Here is a 14,928-nt window from a genome sequence, read left to right on the forward strand (position 1 = left end):
TTCATCTGTCTGAGGGAGCCTGGAGTTTCCCCTAGTTCAATGTGGGAGGTTTTGCGTTTCTTAGAAAAGCTTCTTTCTTCCACACTGCTGATGATGCCGTGACACATTTTCAAAGTAGCTAGGGACTGTCGGCCCATTTGACACAGTAGTAAAAAGGTTAAACTAAGTGGAAGAAAGATTTGATTTGGCAACTTCAAGAGAAAACATAGAATTATTAAATAGACATGTGAGAAGAAGGTAACTAATTTTTCTGAACCATGCTACATCAGAAACAGTAGATTTGTTTAATAAATTCTGAAGGGCAAGTCAATTGACAGAATATTTTAATGAAAAATAAAGGATTCACCTTTCAACACAGAATGAAATTTTAAAAGGGCATAACTTTCCTGTGTGAGGTCAAAAGCAGGAGAAAGATCTATACAACTCTCAAGTTATTTTTTTTCCAACTACAGCAGGTCTCAATGAAATTTCTTGCCGAATCTATTACCTCTCTATTTGCCTCTCCTACCTTGCTCGCCCTTCCACAATATTTAATAGCTTTATAACTGCTTCTCCTTTCTAACATATAAAAAATCCACTGATTCTTAAGTGGTCATTAATGAGAATGTAATCTGTCTTGTCTGAGGATCACTGGGAGACAGCATAGCCCTACAGTGAGCTATTCTTCACATCCCTCCTGCACAGCCTTTCTAAGGATACTGATTTTACACCTCTCTCCACTCTAATTTCCTGTTCATTCTACAGTATAGCAACTATTAGTCACAGAAAGTTGGAAAGTTAAGGACTCTGCAGCTGGAGTACTCTGAAGCTTGGAAATAGAAAGGTTTTAGACCTTTGTGTGTAATGGGCTGAAAAAGTAAAGCTGTGATTTATTGTTTCTTTCAGTTACTTCAGTTCTTTCAGAACCTAATGGCTAGCCCACCTTCTGTGGAATTCAGTGATCTGAAGATGTTTATATCTAATAAAATGTTTGAATAAATTGTGATTCTTTTCCTTTTAATGAATCATGCTTCCATGTAACTGTGCAACATTTTCACAATTATATTTTTAACATTCAGTTCAAAGCTGAAAGTAACAAAGATTTATATTTATTTTCATAACAAAAGAAGTTTTTAAAAATGAAATCTATGACCATTAGTAGTCAAATAATTATTATTCCTGTTAATTCATATTAAATAAGTCTAAAAATAAAAATAAATAATTTATTGGCATATGGATATGGATGGACACAAAATGATGGCTTATATTATACACATGCACTCAAACAGGCTGTGGATATATACCTCTGTGACTTATAGAAGAGAAAGAAACCCAAGGAAACAGAAAATTTAATTTTGAACTGTACTAAGAGGAGTGATTTGTCGTTATTATTGTCAAAAGGCAATTTGCATGTTTGCTTTTAATTTCCATTACAAAATAAAACCATAAAATGAAACAGCACAAAATTACATGATTCTTAAGATCAATGTCTTTCTTTCCCAGGTATAGCCATAAGCTTTGCAGGCAAATGATTGATCAGCTTAATAATATCTAGGAATTAGTTTCAAAATGTGCTGTGAAAAAGCAGAATTTTTATGGCTAAAGAAAGAAACACATATTTTATGTAGACTCAATAGTTTATTGTTAGTGTAATTTAAATCCTGTCTCTTGAAGATTTCTTTTTAGTTCAGTACCCATTTTTACAGAAAAAAAATAAAAAAAGAAAGAAATTTAAAATAACAAATATTATAACACCACAGAAGAAATTGAAATTTCCTTACACACAATCTTGATAGCATTTTTATCCTATTGAATTTGATTTCCCAACAAGTGGATCTAAATGTTGGCTTCAGCATGAGGAGAAGCTGCAGCTGTTTAATGCATCCTTGGTCCTTCACGGGTACTCACGTGGGTGTTTTCTTCCTCAATTTAGGCTCACAAAAGGACTTTTTCTATGTTTGCCAACTTTCTCACAAATTGCTATTTGTCTCTATTTTTCATGTATGTGCTTCTTCTGCAATTACTAAATATGGTATACTTTACATATTTTAGATACTTGTCCTTTTTCTCTTTGCTGCATTTAAAAGTGCTTTTTCCAGGTCTGTACTATGTTAGCTGGTCATTAGTAGGGTGCTTAAAGCCATTGGGTCTGGAACATCAGCTTGTATCCTATTTCTTACCACCCTCTCTGCACTGCATCCTGTGTCCCACCATTCAAGGTTTGTTTTGCCATACCACAACCATATTCCTTCATGCTATGTTGCTATGTTAGAGTCATAAATGTCAGATTCTATCCAGAAAAATTACCAGCTACTATGACATAAATGAAAATTTTACCATAGAAAGTTAAGCAAAAGCAAAATTAAATTGACCTAGTTTCTTGGCAATTTCAAAAATTGCTGTTACAGCCATAAAAAGGTTTAACTAGGTAAGAGAAATTCAGACAAAGTAAACATGGCTATCTTATGGCCTTGAAAGTTTGTTCAAAGATCATTGCATGCTTGTAGCTGTAGCAATATCTTAGTTACTGAGCTACAGGATCTATTCCACTCAGAAAGGCATCTAGGGCTTTTTCTAACTTTTAGGTAAGTGCTTCAGGGCTGAGGTCTTCAATATCCAGGTGCAGATTGGAGAAGCTCATGGTGTAGCCAAATGAAATAAAGTGTGGTTGTGCAGAAGTGCTTCTGTCAGAGATGGGAACTGAGCCTGCACCTTCCAAGGATGAGTAAAGTTTTTCCCATTTTAGCATGTGTCTTTAAATAGTTGCTAACAAGCAGAAGCTTAAAAGATAGGAAGGAGAGATGACATTCCTCACTAAAAGTGTCAAAGTTGTGCTACTAAATGCAACTTTGAAGGTTTATTAGCTCATAGGCTTTTAGCTCATGGGCTTGTTAAACAAATAGACCAGAGAAAAGTGTATTTGTAGGGTACTTGGTATTCACATGGGCATTTGCTTACACTAAACATTATTATACTCAGCAATTAAAAAGCATACAAACACTCTAAAGGAAGAGAAGCACCTAATTCTCTCTCTTCCTATTGGGTGGCTTAATGACTAGCTTTCTTTAATCTTTGTGTTCATAATCTTTATAAAATTTCACTGTTTTCTGCAAGGTGAATCAGCTGTAAAAGAAGGATGAGCAGATTGTCTTCCTTTGCTTCACAGATCTAAATGTTTTCTGGACTGCAGCTGCAGCTTTGAATCATTCAAGCAGTACAGGGCAGAGCTGTAATATCACTTAGATAAATTCTTATCCTCTAGGCTGGGCTTAAAAAATATTACTAAGAACAGCAGAAGATTTTCTCACTTATACTGTTTTTTTGTTTGCTTGTTTGCTTCAAAACATGCAATATAAGTCAAAGTTACTCTCCAGTCCCTGAATTCCGTGCATTTCCAAAGGCAAGGTCTAGGTAAAATTTTTAATTCGAGCTCCAAGGCTAATAAACTGAGGGAAGATTGTTCATAATTCTTAAGCAAATTAGCTATGCAACTGGTATTCAATTCTACCACAGTGCTTGTGGTAGAAGAAATTTGGACATCTGCTACTTTTCCTGCCAATCACATAAACAGGGATGACTAGGACAGTTAGTTGGCTTTTATTTATTTGATTGCTTTGGTTTGAATAGGGCCAAAACTATTTAATAGATGTACCTCCAGCTGCTGCTGGTTTCCCAGGACAACAGGTGAAGTAGGCAGTAAATTGGAACATGAAGACATTCCCCATGATTCCTGTAAGGACAAAAGAATGAAAAAGTCAAGGGAAGAAGCATTTAAAAACTTAACTCAGGTTAAGTACAATAAAATGAAAAAAGGAAAAGCTTTAAAATTATATGACTGTGTTAATTGTTTAGTTAATAAATACATTTTCATGAAAAAGACTGTTTTTTAACGTTTATGGGAAAATTAATCTAAATGGCCATATAACACCACAATATTGGATCTTTGTTTGGGCTTTGGGTTTTGATTTTTATTTTTGGGGGGGGTTTTGGGGAATTTTTTTTTGTGTTTCTGTGATTTTTTTTTGTTTAGTTGTTTTTAGGGGGAGAGGGTTTTTTTTGCTTTCCTAATTGAGGTTGATAACAATTGTTTAAATTTATTAAAAGTGTTATGATTTCTCCATTGTCAATTTAACTTAATGATTGAATAGTTCAAACAATAATTATTTTAAGGAAGTCATGCTCTACTTTTTTTAGGATAGCAAGTTAAATGGAGACACATGCCTCTAGTGTAATTTCAAATGAGTACTTTGAAAATGAAATAATCAACAAAGTTGTAATTGCATGATATCTGGAAAAGGTCACTAAAAAAATTCCTCTGAGAAAGAATCTTTACAAAAATGCTCATGAGCTGGTTTAAATTCAAACAACAGAAATTATTTTCTATTCCTTCCATTATAGATGAGTATTCATGAACATAGAAGGCTAATTATGTGAACCTGTACCTTTTCCATTCTTCCCAGCACTATCTTTTCTTAAAGGATAGCAGATTTTAAAAAAAACCTTTTAATTTCTCTTAATTCCCTTAATTTCTTCTTCTTGTTGTAAGAAAAAAGGTTTTTTTCCCCACCAAAAAATCATAAAACAAACATTGCTGAATTCTGTATCCATTCTGAAGCAAGACAAGTATCTCAGATTAAACTCATGAAGTCAACCAACACGGTCATGTCAAGCAACGTGCAAGTAATGAAACATAAAGAGCCAAATGAACACATGTCCACATAGAAGAAGGTTTGAGACATCTAACACTTCAATAACAGCTTTACACACACTTGTAACTTTTTTTTCCCCTCCATAGATTATGAAAAGGGAGTCCTAATACAATTGGATCCTGTGAAGCTCCTGGGAATCGTTTGCTTTCACTCATACAGGACATAATCTGTGGAGATCTGTTCTGTTTTGAAGAACAACTTCTGTACAGCCAATTGGAAAGTTGAGGTACTGGATATTTAGACAAACTGGTTTTGGGATATGTTTGGTTTTTTTTTTTTTTTTGCCTTTATTAATTTATAAAGTCCAAATCAAACACAGATGCTCTCACAAGCAATTTAAACTGAGTAAGGTTACAAATGGAACAGAGATTATAAAACAAATCTAGCTTTATGGATGATATTGTTATATTTCTCACCATGGGTTTGCAAAAGGTTCTGTTTTAAAAGTGCTTACCACTCCTTAAAAGTGTTTTAAAATAGTCACTGCAGTATACTCTTAGCCTGAATGCTCTGGATAGGTTTTGAAATCTAATTTCTGTGTCATGTTTAGTTGAACATGAAATCTCTGTAGATGAGTCACAAAGTCTATACTGCATGTCTAACCTTTCAGTGGGGCTTGGTCTAGATCTAGAATATGGTGTGTTTGCTGCAGGACTCTGAAATGACAAGCAAGTTCCACAAAGGCAAATCTCTTGAAGGTCAAGGATAATTCCCCTTTTAGGAGTTACGGTTTTTCCAACTTGTATTAAGTGGTTTGTGTAACTCAGGGCGTACCTTGCTAGAGTATTGAATAAATACAAATTTGTATTGATGAAGCAGGTGAATATGTTCAAGAGCCTGTTGTGATACAAACCATTGTGATACAGCAGCTGTAGATTTGAGTCATTTGAATCTGATAGTCACTATACAGATGAACAATGGTTATTCATTTTCAATTTATCATGAGTACAGCCACAGATTGAAATAAGATGGAGTAAATGTCTGTGGTTATCTGTTAACTGGTATGATTTATCATTTCATAGCTGAATGACTCATGATCATGTAGTTCAGAACACCTCTAATTAATTTTTGAGTTGAGTCTTTATTCTTAACCTCAAACTATGGTTTATTAATGAGTTAAAGTAAAGAGCTTGCTAAAGGTAATGTGTGGCTGTGCAAACATATTTGGAAGCTCATAGTTCACTGTTGGAAGTCAGATGTTTTACCTGCCTACCCAACTAATTGAGAATCATATCAAAGAACCAGAAATTAATGAGACAGTGACCTCCAAAAGACATAACTGAATTAGAACTGATGAACTTGGTATGAGTAGATTCATAGTGTCATTTTAAAAATAACACAGTGTAACTTCATTTTTGTGCCCTTGGAAATGTATTGCACTAAAAACATAGGAAGGATTGACAGGTGAATTTTAACTTGTTGGGTTTTGTACTTTTTCTACAACTGAGTAGAAAATTTATTGAAAGATATTTGTTATAACCAAAATAAAAATATTTTGGTTCTGAATACACACAAAGCAGGCTTCCTGGAATCTAAGAGGTGTCTTTAATGGTTTTGAGGAGCAAAAAGTAATAGGGGAAGAGAAAAGGGAAGAGTTTTGTTTTGTTTTTTTTCCCAAGAGATACATGAAAAAAATCATTCTTTTATCTTTCATGCTACAGAACAGAAAAGTTTAAGACATAATTGTTTAAGATATATTAAAGACACAATTTCCCACAATTTTTTGTTTCTCAAAATTTCTTATAGGCTAAATATTTGTGTATACTATTCCAGAATTCTGCTAGTCTTTAGACTGGAGATTTATGGTAGTCATGTTTTGACAAATATTTCAGGATCATTTATGTAGATATCCTTTCTACGTTAATATATTTATCAAGACAAGAGACAGAACAAACTTCTGACCTGTCAGCCTTTATGTCAGATGTTAAATTCATCCTCTATTGCAACAGAACAGAACTGAGTCTGGTGTCTGTTTTTTAAATCCATATGGTTCATTTAGTATAAATTGTAAAGTGCTCAAACATAGAAATTTGTGTTGAAAAATAATATAAATTTCCAGTGAAACACATATTGTAATACTTCTGTAAAAAAGAAAGATTTGGCATAATTTTATGCCTAAGCAGGACCTGCTTATTTACCAGTGAAGAATATGCTGTCAAAATCAAATGGTAGTCCATGTCCTCACCCTCTCAGTAAGTGCATAGCTTGAAACAAAACTGATTTAGGGAAACTGCTGAGCTTCCCTGACTACAGTCCCTTGATTTTTTTTCCCAACTTTGAGGTCCATGCATCATTCATCTCCACTTTTCCAAAGCGCAAAATATTTATTTGATTTTGCCTAAGATTCTGCTGATTCCCCTGTTTCTTTTCTTTCATTCTTTTGGATTTACCTTTAGTTGGATTTCCCAGGAATAAGGTTTGCATACAAAACTTTTCAATCAGAATAGCTGATGCAGGTCAAAGTTGCATTCTTTGTTTAAAGTTAACTACTTAAATAAATGGAGAACAGCAGTAAAGCTTATATTAACAAGAGAAACATCTCAGGTGCATGTTTTTGAATCAGCGATCTCATTCTTGTTATAGAATCTATCTCGACCATTTGGATCTTGGCGTAGTGATTAGATTTAATAGAGCTCCTAAGAATTGCTCTTTCAAGTTTTCCTGGAAAAAATTATACCAGTTAGGAAAAACAGTTGCTAAAAATCGATATACAGGGGCGTTGAATTGTTATTTTGCATTATCTGAAATTCTGACAGTTGTAACAATGATGGTCAGGAACAAAAGTAGCAGTGATTTTTAAAACACAAGTCTACAATGCCTTCCAAATGTGAAGATTTCAATAGACTAACACACCAAGAGGCGGAAGGACCTGACAGAAAATAGTCATTTTCTGTATGTGTAGAATTTAACAGTCCTCAAATGGTTTGTGCTGGATGAAAGAGAAACTGAAAAATGACCTTTATCTTTGTCACCACTGCAAATCTTGCTGTTCCACTGTTCCAGTGATGCATAGAGGTGGAAATAAAGGAGATGAGTACAATAGACTTTTCCATAGACTGAGTTTTCCAGGTCATTTAATTCTCTCTAGTGTGTTCAGAACCTTTCCAACAGAGCTAATGATAACAGATTGCCACATTATCCTACTCATGGTGACCTGTTTGGGTACCTGCCAGAAATTCTACTCACTCAAAATTATCGGTGAAAAAGACTGTTTACTGAATTCACTTCTAATGGTTATTATAATTTATTCAGGGGAAAAAATGCATTATTGAGTACTTCATATGTTAAATAATGACTCAATTATTTTGAAAATTGATATTTTATGTTGCTGCTCTGCTGAAACTTATTTTGAATTTTCCTTACTGACTCTGGCCTTCTCACAATTCATGTTCCATGGGGACAGTTCTCCCTATCAAACAAGGCTATTGTTTTCAACATATAGACTGGTAAAGCTACCCACAGGAACTTTGTCCTTGCAAAAAAAGAAACAGCATTACTTTTGGGCTGCACAAGCTTCAAGAGTACTAGTGAGAAAGTCTTACTAGCAGTGAATATAATAGTGTTCAGGATCTTGATCTTTTAATTATTTTAGTATTATTTCTTTGAGAATAAAATTGACAATTCTAGATTGTATCCTTATTGCTTGAATTTCTATCTTTCACATCATTTTTTGAGAACCAAGAAGCTTTAAATCACACTATGCAATTTTTACCATGAATAAAAGGAGCTTGTATTTAAATATTACTTAAAGAAATTTTGACTCCTTGAACATGTATTGTTTCACCAATCCCAATCCTATTGGAGAAAAATAATTTTTTAAAGGACATTCTGCCTGGGAGTCCTGCTTTTTAGATAACTTGCTATTGCATGTTACCTACTTAACTTTGAAGAGCTAAAGGGATCTAAAATTTAAAGTTTACTGTTTATTAACACTGATTCCTAATCTACAGTGTTCAAAAAGGATTTTTTGAGATTACATATATTACTTTGGGTTGGGTTTTTTAAATCACATTTAAGTTCCTGCAGAGATCATACCTTTTCCATATCAATGCAAAGATCATGTTAGGAGTAAAAGTTTACTTACTATACTCCAGTGACTTAGTTAGGCTTTCCATGTATAGCTATTGGTTCTCTAACTTAGGCCCTTTCAAGCCTGCATTGAGTATATAAGTCACCTGAACAGCTTTCCCTTGATTATAAAATTTAAAAAAACTAGAGGTAGAAAATGCCATCAAATCTATTTCAGACATAATTATTCTCATGAAAAAAGGATTCTTTTGGTTTCATACATTAAGGGCTCAAATGCCAATCTTATAGAAAATATTTTGCCTGCTGGATGCAAAGTATAGGAGTTTATCACCTGCTTTGCTAGCAGCAGACTCATCTCACATGAGTAACAACTTTCTTTTCAAGATGGGGAGAGCAACCTAGAAGGAGAATCACAGGTAGCAGTGTTAATAGTTAATTAATACTGAGTACATAATTTGATGGATTAAATTGTGATATATATGTTTACCGCTTACTCCAGGCTAATGAGAATCTGAAATGTAACACATAATAGCGGCTCACTGCCTTCTGCTGATGCACCATAGGGAAAACAGAAATACTAGTCTAACAAATTGAATCTATGCAGGTTTCAGATCTCCTATAAAACTGTCTCCATACAAGAAACCTTTTATACATCCCAATGTGATCTAAAAAAGAAAATAATTTATCCTAAAATAGTTACTTAAGCTCTGGCATTACAGTGAAGCCTTACCAATAACAAGTCACTACAAAAGATGTGGTTCAGTTCTCTCCTTGTGACCTTCCCTTCCCTGTGGTTTATCTACAGATCGTATATTCAAGGCTTAATTGGTTGGTACAGTGGAAAAGATTCTGGGTTTGTTTGTTTCATTCTATTCTGTTTTGGGGCTAATCCAATATACTAGATTTAAGGGAAATTTCAAGGCAGTAAGACTTCTACTTTCCAAGGTAGCTTGCTTTGCAAACCCAGTAAGCCACAAATCATGCCTAAATTTTTAAAGCAGGTGAATTCTTGTGCTGATACAACATCAGAAATCCTGGTGAGAACAGGAGTGAACTACACATGGAGCCACTCCACTGAGGGTGCCACCTCCCACTACTGAAGGATTCACTAATAAAAAGTTGCGTGCTAGGGCCTCACCCCCACTTCTGGTCGGAGCTGGGGAGGCACCATGCTTTTCATGAAAGCAGCAATGAGTCATGCCTGACAAGCCATTAAGGTCCAAGCAGCCTTCATTGTTTGTTAAAAACAGCTCTAAAATTTCCATAAAGAGCAAAATATGCATACTTTCCACATAGTGAATGTGTGAGTCCAGTCTCAAACCCGGCAGTTTGAGACTGTGTCCATTGCTGTGCTGTCTCCTACCAGCCAGGCTGAAATTACCTACAAGGCAATCACTCATTCACATTGGGGAAGGATACAGGCAGATGGAATTAGAAGCAGATACTATACAGACACACACCCTTTCCTAAGAAATGAGTGAGCAGGAGAAAGTCTTTTATTTTTAGCCACACACACTTTGTGAATAGTGAATGTAAATGTTCAAAGTGACAAGCACTGAATCTTGAAGACAGTTCATTGACCATGCCTTTCCAGATATGATATAGCTATCACCATCTTAGGTGGAATTAATGTAATTGACAGATGTAGCAATCCCTGAGCTAGAGGTAATTTTTGAAGACTCACATATTTTTCATTACTTTTTTTGGGTACAGAAAACTCAGAAAGCTGATGATCTGAAATTGATAATGAAAAACCATTGAGAGAGCTAAAGTCTTGTGTAAGATTTTCATTATATACTTTATACAGGCACAACATTTCAGAACAACTTCATATGCCATTCATGTTTCTCATTTTGTATTAAGCTCATTTACACTCCACGTTTTCACAAGTATTTGCAAAGCATATGTTTATAAATGTTGTTTTATCTTCTTAGATTTGCAAAGATCCCTAATAAAGTGCGATGAAAATGCTTATACCATGATGCCTGACGAGGAGAGAGGGAGAAACAAGCTGACAACAAATCTTGATCTTGTCTCAGTGTTCAAACCTGAATCTAAATTCATATTTCAAGTATTGCAGAGACATGTAGAGAAGAGCTCTTAGCCAATGAGATATATTCCTGTCTTTTGCAATGATTTTAAAAATAGTAGAAAATCCACAGCCTCACACAAAAATTGAAGCTTTACATACTATAGCAGAGACTCTGATAATAAGCATTAAACATCCCTAATATGAAGCACAACTCCTTATATATTGTCATTATACTAAGTACTTGCTTATTATAGCAGAAGTATTTTTCTTGTTTAAAGTCCTCAGAATTAAAGCTTTTTTTATCCTTTTTTCAGATATGCAGTGAAGTTTCTAAAGAGGATTTCTAATCAATTCTTTCAAATTCATATGAACATTATTAATCTAATATTTGATACTGATAGAAATGAGTGACAAACTATTTAATGACACTCTGCAGGTACTGTTTTATCAAGTTTGTCATTACCACCTGACACAAACAATTTTAGAAGTCAACAGTCTCATTAGTTAATGTAAATGAATTTGGCAGACACATAAAATTGGCTTTTACCTTGGTTTTCATGTCTTTTAATGAGATTCCACAGGGAGCTTTTTAAGAGTATAGACTTCATATTTATTGGTTGCGCAACTTTAAAATAATTTCTTGTAACTGATGTCTGCCTGGATTGTCTCACATGAAATAAACTAGGTAACTCCCAAATCTCATAAGCTGAAATAGCTCTGTGTAAAATGCAAATTTCACACAATCGTATTGTTTAGGTAGAAAAAGGGCGTTGAACAGTCTCCAGTCCAATCTTCTGCTCATGTCAGGTCAAGTCCAAGGAAGTCAGGCCAGACTGGTGTGGAGGTCTTCATCCAGTTGGGTTAGACAAAGATGCTTAGGTCTTCATCCAGTTGGATCTTGAAATCATCCAAGGATGCGAAGTGAACAACCTCTCTCAGCTTGTGCCACTGCATCTCTGTCCTTATGGTGGAAATCTTCTCCTTATAGTCAGATGAACATCTTTCCAGTTTGCATTGTTTTGCAGAGCCTGGCTATGTCTCCTCAATGACTTCCCCATAGCACTGGGGTCTGCAGGTAAATCCCTCCAAGGCCAACTCTGTTCCAAATTGACAAGCCCAGCTCCCTCAGACTCTTGTCAAAGAGCAAGTTCTTCTGCCCTACCATCTCTGTGACCTCCTTATACTCTTTTCAGTTAGTCATTGTCTTTCTTTGACAGAATGGCCCAAAATTGGATACAGTATTCTAAATATTAAAGTTCTTGGAAAAGTGGGAAATTAAGCAGCCTTTATCTTCATAAGATAATATTTAGAAACATGATTCAATTGTTACTATTTTTCTTTAGAGTTGAGACAAACTTTAATGAATGAATAAGACTCTTGCTGATGTACCATAAACAGAATTTGATCTTCAGAAATATGCATCCAAAGGGATGATAATTTTTTCTTGAGAGAGGATATTTTGTAACTTCTCCTAAAATTCCTAAAATCAGAAACATCAGAGCAAGATAAAAATTAGGGTAAGAACAATATTAATATAATTTATTTCCATAGGAGAATTCTCTGGTTGCATTTTTTTATTATATTTGCATAGCTACAGTTTTGGGTAGATATTGCATTGTCTATTAGAGTGAAAGAGCAAAAAGCAACTTTTCACTGATGTAAAAGACATCCTTGTTTACTTGATTTAAAATTAGTCTGAATTGTCCCAGCTTATGCTCCAAAATGAAAGAGATTAATGGGAGTGTTCCACATACTCTCATCGAAAACAGATTGTCACGCATGCCTCTGCTTTCCCAGGAAACCAAACTGAAATGGTGACAGCCATCAAATCAACAACTTCAAGGCAGAGAACATACTCAAGAACTCCTTAAAAAACTGATAAAAATTAATCTTCTATCACTGATTTGGCAAAATAAAGACATAGCTTTACACATCACTCCCAAGCTTATTATCCTTTTTTTTTTTTTTTTCTCTTTGTGTTTTCATCCCTTTTGTCTCTTATGAGACACATTTCTTAGTGCATAATCATTTTTTGTTGTTGTTGCACAACTTTCCTTTGGCATTTGGTGGGGGGTGTTCTCTCCTTGTTTGAGATTCCAAAATTGAAAGACATGTAGGCTGCTCACTGTGTTCCTTCTAGAGGCAAGAATGAAAAGGTTGTATATTCAGAAGAAAAATGTGTATCATCCTAATGCAAATATCTCAGAAGGGAAAATATTTATAGGGTGATTTCTCTCAGGTTTATTTCTAGCCAGAAAAGAAGAGTGCTTCTATATGAGACACAAGAGTTACAGTCAATAGATCTTGTGAATAAGTGACTGCACTATTTTTTTAAGGAACTTTAAAAGCTTGAAGAGTCTCTTTTATGTTAAAAACATAGTGTGTAGTCTTTGTGATTTAAAGTTGAAAGTTGTAGTTCACCATTTATTCTAGAATTAAAGAGGAAAAATGTGCTTTAGTGCTTCTTTTCTTTTACTCCATGTTCAATTAAATCTTAATGTAAAATGAAACAGTTTTCTTAAAATATCATTAGATATTCTGGGATTTAAGTTCTTGATACACAAAAATTAAAAATTAATTTTAATCCTATTACCTCAAGTGTATTGTAATTCAATATTCATTTAAATATCATCCCAGTTCAGATGCTACATTTACATATTTATTTATTTTTAAATGGCAAGTGAAATTTTAACTCTACATTTTTTTAAGAAAAAAAAACAAGTAAATTAGTTATTACTAAACATAGTCTGCCATAACTATGTAATCTTTATTACTCACATCTCAATCTCACAACTCACATCTCTGTGGATGAAAAATAATACTTTGACCAGAAGATCTCAACATTACTGGTGAAAGAAATAACTAATTTATTTAAAAAAATAATAAAATGTGGAAGGAAGTACATCTATTGATGAATAGCCTGCATGGAAATGTTACCTGATAGGCTGAATATGTTTGGATTTCAAGGAAGAGTTTCTGCAATTGCATGCAATAAAGAAAGTGGTGCTTCTGAATATTGTAAAACAAGGCTTTTGATATTCTATTCCCATTTTTGCTAGGCTTTGAAAGCCTCTCCTTCAAGAAAAGTCTTTCCTGAATGGAAAATGAAAATAAATATCAGCATAACTTTTTCATACAGTAAGCAAATAAAAGTGATATGTTAACATATTTAAACTGCAAGGAATATTTTACAGATTTCATACTTGAATTATTTATGATGAATAGGCAGTATAAAAACAAATTTAAGTAAATGACTATTTCTAGCAAGTAAAATGCAACATCTAAATTTTGTAACAGTAAACCTAGTTAGTGTTTAAGATGTCTTATGTAACAAAATTCCACTTCCAAAATTTGATATTGAAAATATTTCAATCCAAATTAGTTAGTTTAAACTGATGTCCTTGGTTTCCAGAAACACACATGGTTTCAAGACATCCTAAGGAGAGGTAGAAGGGAAATAGAAAGGCACTGGCAAGTGTCAGCCATTCCAAAGCAAAACTCACTTAAAAGAAAGAAAACTTCATTTAGTTTTCCATAGTAAATGTGAGGTAAATACTTGTTTTATTTTAAAAAAGAGAAAGAAGTATTTTTAGTTTTCAAATTTAGGAAAAGAAAAGCAGTGGAATATCACAGTTTCTGTATGCAGGCTGGATGCATCTTCAGTAGCATGATTGGCTGGACTCTGCAGCATAGGAAAATGCATTATTTTCATCCAAATCCCCTTACTTATTTCCCTATAGAGATAATATCCTATAGTGAAGGAATTGCTAGAGATATAAATATGGTGGATAAAGCTCTTTTTTCTTTAGGTAGATCTTCAATTTTTGCTGGTATTTATTCTGGAGTTTCAGCAAAGGTGACATTGGCTATGCAAACTTCTGCAGTCTCTGAGCTCACATTCAAGGCTACCCTCTGAGCATTTCTCTTGTATCTGTAGTACTTTGATGTACCCGTACTGCTCCCACCCATCAAAAATTCATATGTATTTTTATACAAGGTCATTTACAATATTAATTACTGCTCTAATTTTCTTTTAATATATCATGTTTTTTATAATTAACATGTACTTCAAGAGTTTCTGATATATACTGATCCGTCAATCTTATTTAACTATTTTTGTTATGCAAATTTTCAAGTAGAGCTTTCTCCATAGATTAGTAGGTTCTCCATAGGTTATCC

At 34.0% G+C, this 14,928-nt stretch overlaps 1 protein-coding gene across 8 annotated transcripts in view; it reads left to right on the forward strand.

The window, feature by feature from the left end:
* The window catches only part of CNTN5 (contactin 5), a 592,231-nt gene that overhangs the window by 178,647 nt on the left and 398,656 nt on the right, over positions 1-14,928 (forward strand). For 5 of the 8 annotated variants that reach the window (XM_085593275.1, XM_021529320.4, XM_021529327.4 and 2 more), the window contains one exon: positions 4,775-4,914. The exons of the other annotated variants lie outside the window; for them this stretch is intronic. The gene's annotated coding sequence lies outside the window, so the exon portion shown is untranslated. The remainder of the gene's footprint in view (positions 1-4,774; positions 4,915-14,928) is intronic. 8 annotated transcript variants of the gene reach the window in all.

This window comes from Lonchura striata, chromosome 1, assembly GCF_050655825.1.
Source record: "Lonchura striata isolate lonStrDom1 chromosome 1, ASM5065582v1, whole genome shotgun sequence".
NCBI lineage: Eukaryota > Metazoa > Chordata > Aves > Passeriformes > Estrildidae > Lonchura > Lonchura striata.